The sequence below is a fragment of the Rana temporaria genome, chromosome 3 (genome assembly GCF_905171775.1).
Source record: "Rana temporaria chromosome 3, aRanTem1.1, whole genome shotgun sequence".
Classification (NCBI taxonomy): domain Eukaryota; kingdom Metazoa; phylum Chordata; class Amphibia; order Anura; family Ranidae; genus Rana; species Rana temporaria.
This window is the reverse complement of record NC_053491.1, coordinates 334,202,473-334,212,361: the sequence shown is the minus strand read 5'-3', so window position 1 is coordinate 334,212,361 and position 9,889 is coordinate 334,202,473.

The window sequence follows — 9,889 nt, the reverse complement described above, 5'->3', positions numbered from 1 at the left end:
CCGTAGGCCTCGTGAACTAAGAGCAGACCTGGGAGCGCTGGTCTTCTTGGAAACAGGAATATATGAGTCCAGCGCAGCCATGAACGTCTCCCAGCTGTCCAAGACTGGATTATTTTCCTGCAACAGCAGATGAGCCCATGATTTGATCTGCCCTGTTAGCAAATTGATGGAGGCTCGAACCTTAATATAATCCGTGGCATAGGTCCTAGGTTTGAGGGTGAACAACAGCTCACAATCAGTTTTAAAGCACAGGAAGGATGCACGGCTACCACCAAATTTTTCTGGCATGACAACAAACGGTTCATAACATGCTGGTTTCGGGGCTGGGCGTGTTGTCCCTTTAAATCTTTGGATTTCTTGTTGTAGTTCCTGAATAGTATGGTTCAGGCTGGAGACTTGCAGAGCCAGGGAGGTGAGCATCTTGTACAAGTCTGCGGACTCCATATTATTAGTTAGTCCATTATGTAAGGGTTTACCTTCTTGCAATTTTTGAACGGCAACTGTCAAAACAGACACCTGTTGACACAGGTTTTCAAGGGGTGAGCATGCCCTGTCGGCCTCAGACATAATGGCTGGTTCGTACTGTCAGGACCATTAAGGTAAGTACTCACCGAGGCCGAGATGCTGAGGGCGGCTCACCTTTGCGACCCTGTGCAGACCACTCCCTGGAGTTAGAACAGAGGAGGGACGGCACAAGGAGGCACCGGTGCCGGGAACTGGTAGGCAGACTTGGTGCAGCTGACGAAAACAGGGCAGGTGCAGAGGACTGGAGACAGTCGTTGATCAGGCAGGAACAGGCAGGTAAGTCCAGAAGGGACCAACAGGAAACAAAGGCAAATCCGGGTCACAGGCCGTGGGTCAGGAGTTGGAGAGATCAGAGGAAGTCCGTGAGAGCAAGCCAAGGTCAAGGGGCAGGAGACAACAGCAAATCCGATAAACAGGCAGGGGTCAAGTGTAGGAGACGGCAGAGAATAGTCAAGGTCCAATCCGGGTCAAACAGGTCAGGGTATTCAGGTTTCAAGGTTCTCTCACAGGGTAAAGCTGACAACGAACCAGCAATTAGCAAAGGGGAAGGGGCTGGCTTAAATAGGCCGCACTGGCCACTGATTGGTCCACAGAAGTACAGGTTCAGAACCAGGCTCCAACGGACAGCACACAGAATAGCACTGAGCAGTGGCTCAGAGACAAAGAGCCGGACCTGAAAATGGAGAGGTCCCAGGTTCGATTCTACCCAGAACCAACTGGGGAATGTGACCGTGAAAGGTCTGTGCCCTGACAGTTTTAGGGTGTTTTTGCAGTGCCTTAGTGTGAAAGGGTAAAGCGTTTTTACAGCGCTTTCAATTCATTTCAATGGAGAGGGGCATTTTTGGAGCGTTTTTTTCAGCGCCAAAAGCTGCTCCAAAGATGCTGCTTGCAGGACTTTTCTCAACGCCCCGCCAGTGCAACACCTTGCAGAACTCAGTGTGAAAAGGTCCATTGAGATGCATGAAGAGCGTTTTATGAGCGTTTTAATAGCGCTATTTTTAACGCTAAAACGCTGTAAAACCGCTTCAGTCTTAAAGGGGTCTAAGGACAAGATAACTGTAACCATGTCCTGTGGTCTAATGAAACCAAGATAAACGTATTTGGTTCAGATGGTGTCAAGTGTGTGTGGTGGCAGCCAGGTGAGGCGTACAAAGACAAGTGTGTCTTTCCTAAAGTCAAGCATGATGGTGGGAGTGTCATGGTCTGGGGCTGCATAAGTGCTGTTAGCACTGGCAAGCTACAGTTTTTTGAGGGAACCATGAATGAATTCCAACATGTACTGTGGCCTGATCATGATCCCCTCCCTTCGGAGACTTGGCCACAGAGCAGTATTCCAACATGATAACGACCCCAAACACACCTCCAAGACGACCACTGCCTTGCTAAAGAATCTGAGGGTAAAGGTGATGGACTGGCCAAGCATGTCTCCAGACCTAAACCCTATTTAACATCTGTGGGGCATCCTCAAACGCAAGGTGGAGGAGCAAAAGGACTCTAAGGCCCCGTACACACGACCGAGAAACTCGACGGGCAAAACACATTGTTTTGCTCGTCAAGTTCCTTGTTCGGCTGTCAGAAAACTCGTCGAGCCAAATGTTCCCATTGCCCAACGAGGAAATAGAGAACATGCTCTCTTTTTGGCTTGACGGGTTTCTCTGCGAAAAGTGTACACACGACCGGTTTTCTCGGCAGAATACGTCTCCCATCAAGTTTCTTGCTGAATTCTGCAGAGAAAACCGTTCGTGTGTACGGGGCCTAACATCCACCAGCTCTGTGATGTCATCATGGAGGAGTGGAAGAGGACTCCAGTGGCAACCTGTGAAGCGCTGGTGGACTCCATGCCCAAGGGGGTTAAGGCAGTGCTGGAAAATAATGGTGGCCACACAAAATATTGACACTTTGGGCCCAATTTGGACATTTTCACTTAAGGGTGTACTCACTTTTGTTACCAGCGGTTTAGACATTAATGGCTGTGTGTTATACAAGCTGTACACTCACTACTTTACATTGTAGCAAAGTGTCATTTCTTCAGTGTTGTCACATGAAGAGATGTAATAAAAATATTTCCAAAAATGTGAGGGGTGTACTCACTTTTGTGAGATACTGTAAAAATGTATTTCATAATATAACTGGACATTAGAAATATTAATATGACTTTGATGGTGTGGATAAGCTTTGAAATGTAAAAAAGTGAGCTTTTAATGGGAAAAATTTCCTGAGAAAGTTGTGAGAAATGTTATCCTTAATTATGAGCCACAATTGGATTCTTAATCTTGGAACACATAAATGACTGTAACCCTAAGGCCGGGTACACACGGACAAACATGTATGGTGAAAGCGGTCCGTCGGACCGTTTTCACCATACATGTCTGCCAGAGGGCTTCTGTACGATGGTTGTACACACCATCGTACAGAAGTCCGCGCGTAAACAATACGCGGGGCGTGTCCGCGGTGTCGCCGCGTCGATGACGCGGTGTCGCCGCGACAATGACGCGGCGACGTGCGCGGCCCGCCTTTAAAATGCTTCCACGCATGCGTCGAAGTCATTCGACGCATGCGAGGGACGGCGGGCGCCTGGACATGTACGGTAGGTCTGTACTGACGACCGTACATGTCCGAGCGGGCTGAATTCCAGCGGGCTGTTTTAAAACAGGTCCAGGAATATTTGTCTGCTGGGAAAAGGCCCGGCGGGCAAATGTTTGCTGGAATTCGGCCCGCTCGCGCCCACACACGACCAAACATGTCTGCTGAAACTGGCCTGCGGGCCAGTTTCAGCAGACATGTTTGCTCGTGAGTATGGGGCCTAAGAGGCTTATAGCACATGTCAAGCAGCACTAACTGCAATTACATATAAAGCTTTACCACAACCTTCCATCTAATCCACCTTTGTCATAATAATTTATAAATACACACTTGGTGGAGAATAGCTTGAAATAGCTGTACCTGTTCATTTTGTATTCAAACGAGACGTGTAATGACCTAATAATTTGTTTTACCTGTGTACATCCTGATGTTTCTAGGATTTCTTCATATCACAATTAACTATACTTGTCATAATTGTCATGAAGAAACACTGTGCAGCTGCCAACACATAAACGTGTTACAGCTTTGTGTTTGTTATTTAAAGAAAAGAGTAAAAAACAATTAAAGCAGTATTAAACCCAAAAATAAAAATGTAATATATTGCAGCTTAATAATTCCTTAATATGGTGGCTGTATTAGTTTTCTTTTGGAGGAGGGGGGTGCTTTTTTTTCCTTTATTTTCACCTAGTAATCTACCCAGTAAGTCTGTTATTTTTTAGCTTCCTTTAACAGAACAAGCTATCCTGCAAAAATAGCATATGGTGGAGATGGTTGAGACAAACAATTTAACATTGACAGGGGTGCTTACAATGCTCAGTTTTTATTAAATTATGTAAAACCTTTACCCCAAAATGAAAAGATAGTTTGCAGTAACTGCTTAAAAAGTGTTAGCTGGAGTTTAGCTTTAGGTTGTTAGTTAAAGTGGAGTTTCAGCCCTTTAGTGTTTATTAAAAGTCAGCAGCTACAAAAAGTGTAGCTGCTGACTTTTAATAAACATACACTTACCTGCTCCGCAGTCCAGTGACATGGCCGCCCAGAGCTCCTCTCCTCCCCCCCCCTCTCCAGCCGGCGCCTCCATTCATAGTGTGGGCAACCGGCTGTGACAGCTTTCGGCTTCACGGCCGGGCACTCACTGCGCATGCGCGAGTAGCGCTGCGCTCTATGAGTGGACAGGCGATCTCCTGAGACCTGTCACGTGTCCCTGGAGATCGCCTAAAGGGAGGTGCCGCCTAAGGTGAGAAGAGAAGTCGTCAAGGCGGTCCCTGGGCGGAAGGAGGAAGTGGGACAGGAAGTCCCACTCCTACCGAAGCCCCCACCCACCCACCCCCCCCCCAAAAAAATGACATACCAAATTTGATATGGGGGCGAGGCGTGCTTAAAGCGGAAGTTCCACTTTTGGGTTTTAAGTCCATCTAAATCTGCTAGTACATCTAATACTACCCTCTGCCCAGGTTGACAATGCTGATGTCCAAAGGTTTCTTCATTGTTCCCCCAGTAGAGTTAAGACAGGAAGTGTCACAGGCCATTAACCAGGTGAAAATAAAGGGACCAAAGACACACCTCCACACACCCTTCTCTACACACATCTTGAAAATCAAAAAATCTCCTGCTACTCTGGGACTTCAACCTCTGGGCTAACTCCTCCCAGAACCCCATCGCCACCGCCTGCATCAACCAATTGGAAGCACTAGGTCTGCAGCAACTGATAAATGCTTCCACGCACATTTCAGGGCACAGCCTCGACCGCATCTTGAAACAAAACATCGACATTAACATACTGGACAACATGCCACTGCCATGGACTGACCACCACTCCATCAAATTCAAAATAACCACAAACACCATTTGCCAAAAACGAACACTCTCATCAACAACACACTAGACAAGATCACAGAAGAAACTACACTCACAACTCTTCAAAACCACACTATCCAACAAAATAGCGATGCTAACTCAAAACTACTCAACTGAAGACACACTCAACTTCCATAACACAGCACTATTACAGACAGCAGACACAGCCACACCAATACGCAGAGAACCCACCCACAAAAACTATTCAGGCTGGTTCAACGACTCTCTTACATTACTGAAACAAGAACGCAGAAGAGCTGAAAGAGCCTGGAGAAGGAATTCAACAACGGAAAACCACACAAACTATAAATCACTCACCACAAAATACCACAAAGCCATCTTCATAGCAAAAAAAGAACACTTCTCCAACACCATCTCAAAAGCTATAAACCGCCCCCGCAAACTCTTCAAACTAGTCACCCAGACTATGAACCCCACCTGTCTAGAGCCTCCAGCAAACAAAACACAAGAATTCTGCAATGAGCTATCTGATTTTTTCATTGACAAAATCACAAACATTCGTGAAATAATTCAGCAGAACATAGCAAGCAACCCAACGCGGTCAGAGCAAGAAGACAAAGACCATACAAATATTCTACAATCACCGAGATTTACTCTGGTCCCAATCACCATGGACACCACCAAAATCATCATCAGAAGCCTCCGAGACACCACATCGCTAAACGACATTATTCCCACAAAACTTCTGAAAGAATGTACCGACATCTTAGAACCCACCATAACACACCTCATAAACCAATCATTCAAAGAAGCAATCGTTCCTCAAGCAAGGCATAATCAAACCCCTCCTAAAGAAGCCCAACCTCGACCCCAAAGACCCAAACTACCGCAGACCTGTCAGAAGCCTTAACACCATCTCTAAGATTATTGAGAAATCAGTAGTACAACAGCTACAACCCCATTTGGACATCCACAAACTCTTGGACCCACTACAATCTGGTTTCTGCCCTGGCCACGGGACAGAAACTGCACTTCTCAAAATCTGGGATGGCACCCTCGATGCAGCAGATGATGGAGAATCGTGTCTTCTGGTGCTGCTGGACCTCAGCGCAGCTTTCGACACAGTAGACCACAAAACCCTGCTCACTTGTCTCGCAGAAGTAGCCAGAGTCGCAGCTTCCGATCTACTCTGGTTTGCATCCTTCCTAGAGAACCGATTACAGAAAGTGAAACTAAGAGCATTCACTTCAGAAGCACGTAAAATTACATGCAGAGTCCCTGAAGGATCACCCTTGTTGCCTGTGCTCTTCAACATCTACCTCCGTCCACTCCTCAAATCATCAGCAACCAGGACCTGCTCTATCACTCCTACGCTGATGACACCCAACTTTATCTACGCATCACCAACAAAAAAGACCAATACCACGCACTGGAAAACTGCCTCTCATTGATCGACGATTGGATGACGCATAGCTCCCTCAAACTTACTGAATCCAAAACAGAACTCCTCTTCCTCAATGCAAACTGAAACAAAAACCCTAGCACAATGTTCACACCAACCACCATCCTTGGACAAACCATCACCCCCAGCACTAAAGCCAAAAGCCTTGGAGTCATCTTTGACTCAGACATGACAATGGATGCACAAATAGGATCAGTAGTCAGCAGATCTCACCACCTTCTTCGCTGTTGAGTAGACTCATCCCCTTCATTCCGGAAGGTAACACAGCAGCTGTTGTTCCCGACTCGACTATTCCCGACTCGACTACGCAAACTCCCTCTGACTAGGACTTCCCAAATACCAAATTTTACATCTACAAGTTGTCCAGAACATAGCAGCCAGACTGGTAACTGAAAAAAAACCCTGGGAAGCAATCACCCCATCCCTGAGGACCCTCCATTGGCTAGCCGTGAAGAATCAGGTTACATTTAAGACCCTTTGCCTCACTTACAAATGTACACTAGGAAAAGCCCTCTGCGACAAAATAAAGTACTACACCCCAAGTCGCCACCTCCAGTCAACTAACCAGAACCTCCTCCACATTCCCAAGACCCGCTACAAATCAAAAGGCGAACGAAGATTCGCAGTCCAAGGACCCCAGCTATGGAACGCTCTACACGTGGACATCCGTTTGGAAGAAAACCATCTGGCCTTCAGGAAGAAGCTTAAGACCCATCTCTTCTGAAGACAAAGGCGGACACTGGCTGCAAAAGTACCTTGAGGCAGTTTAGTTTGCGTTTGTAGCGCTATACAAGTTACTCATTCATTAAGTTATTTATAGGAACCAAGGAAGTTATGCATACCCATGAACAATGTTTTTGGAGAGATTTGCCTTGCTTCCTGTCCTGAAGCCACAACAGAAAGGAGAAAGAGAGGAGAAAACTTTCCAAAGTGAGAATAAATCTTTTCTGAGACTCATTGGAAGATTTACAGGAGATGCTTGTCATGGGGACGTAGGATAAAGGGAAAATCAAACTTTTACAGTTGACACTGGAACATGGTGTGAGCAGAAATTTTCCAATGAGGATACACGTTCTGATGACATCTGTTTAAGAAAAGTTTTCTCCTCTTTTTGGAAAGATTTCTACTCTCTTCTTGTTATGGACTTCAGGACAGGAACCAAGGTAAATCTCTCCAAAAACATTGGTCGGGGCTATGCATAACCTTCTTGGTTCCTATGGCTAACCTCACATGTATCCTTAGCACGCTGTCCTTTTCTCACCCCTTACACCTTGTATGACTCTAAACTTCTCCCATGAGGTTCTCACTGCCGGACACACAAGGGGGTGGATTAATGTGGCATAGGGAGAGTATTGGAAAAAAGGGAAAAAAGTGCGCTACTTATAAATCAATAATAAATGAGTATGAAAAAAGTTCCATATCAAAAAAATGAATCAGGTGAAAAACATATATAATATATATAATATAATATAGTCCCATGTGAAATTCCAGCAGGGCTGTGCGATGTGAATAAATCCTATCTGGACACCATCTGTTCTTGAAGGGCTTTTAGCTTATCACAGAAAACATGCTGCTAAGATGAATCAGCTGGCAAAAACTTTAATCCCACACAGGAGAAAGATGGCAGCTTACCAGACAGTTGGACCCTCAGGGGGTCAAATCGGGCACTCAGTATGAATCTCAGATACGGGATCCCGTTGGTTGTTCTGGTGCTTCCCTCTCACGGGCACTCAAGGACCAGGTTCAGGAATCACGCTTTCAGCTCCAAACTGGGCAACCGAAATCCAAGTGCTCAAGCGGTATATGAAATTTAAGATGGAAGGGAGGACTTCATAGTGCAGAGGTTACTTTTAAAAAGGTTTATTCAGTAGATTTGATGTACTGACAATCACTTCATTCAAAAATCACACTGCATATGATGAGTTCTTAGAGTCAAAGGCAAAAAGCAGCGTGTGTATAATCTTCACAGCTTCGGTTCAGACCGATTAGCTGTTTCGAGCGTGATGACGTCAGCGAAGCTAGGCTCCACCCTAGGGTGGAGCCTAGCATGTTGTTTGGAGCCCAGTATTAGGCTCCTTTGTATTGAAGTGCAGCACTTTATATTCATTTATGTCACAGATATTTATTATTCACGTGTTTATTCACTATTAAAGGGTTAGCACGGATTGTCTCTGACTTTAGTTATAGGGAGAGTATTCACAGACAAGCTGTACATGTGTAAAGAGGTCCTGTTATATCTTTCGTCAACATACATTGCAATCAACATTTTGGCGAATGTCCTGTTTCACCTAGTTTTAAAATTGTCTCCCTAGAAGCCTGAGGTTTTAATAGACCTATTAAAGAACAGCTCAAAATTCGAAAGAATGTGGGACCTGTGGATTTGGCACTTGTCAGTTCCTTAACCACTTCAATACCAGGCAATTTCCCGCCTTCCTGCCCAGGACAATTTTCAGCTTTCAGCGCTGTCGCAGTTTGAATGACAATTGCGTGGTCATGCAACACAGTACCCAAACTAAATTTTTATCATTTTCTTCCCAAAAATAGAGTTTTCTTTTGGTGGTATTTGATCACCTCTGGGGTTTTTATTTTTTGCTAAACAAGCTAAAAAAAATATTTGTTTGTGTTATAAAAAAAATGTATCCTTCTCTGACAGACACTGATGAGGCGGCACTGATGGGCAATGATAAGGCGGCACTGATGGGCACTGATGAGTTGGTACTGATGGGCAATGATGAGGCGGCACTGATGGGCACTGATGAGTTGGCATTGATGGGCACTGATAGGCCGCACTGATATGCAGCACTAATGGGCACCGATAGGTGGTAATTATATGCAGCACTGATGGGCACTAACAGGCAGCATTGATGGGCACTGAGCGGCAGCACTGATGGGCACTGACAGGTGGGATTGATGCACACTAATAGATGGCACTGATGGGCAGCACTGATTGGGCACTATGGTTGGCACTGATTTGCACTGTGGTGGGCATTGATTGGCACTTTATTGAACACTGACAGGCGTTAATTGGCGTTAATTGGCGTTAATTGAGTTGATCGTCTCTCCCTAACAAGCGCAAACCGAGGAATGCCGTTTACCGACACTGTGATTGGTCACAGCTGATCACATGGTAAGGAGCCTCCGTCAGAGGTTCCTTATACTTATCACGATCAGAGATGCAGTGTGTCAGACTGACACGCCGCACTCGCACCCTGCGGGCGCGCGTTGGCATGTTATCCCGCTGGACCTCATATGACGCCCAGTCAGGATAACAGAACCACTTTCCAGCCATCAATCTGCTATAGGCCGGGCAGGAAGTGGTTAAAGTGGATGTAAACCCTCACATATACCCAGTGAAATGAACAGTCTCAGATGATACATAGATGAAACAAATCTCTCTATATTAGTTTTACATGCATATCTGCTGTCTTCAGCTTTATATATTCTTTAGAAAGTTCACATCCTGTTAAAGTTTTTCTCTTCCTGGTTAGCACTCGGAGTGGATTA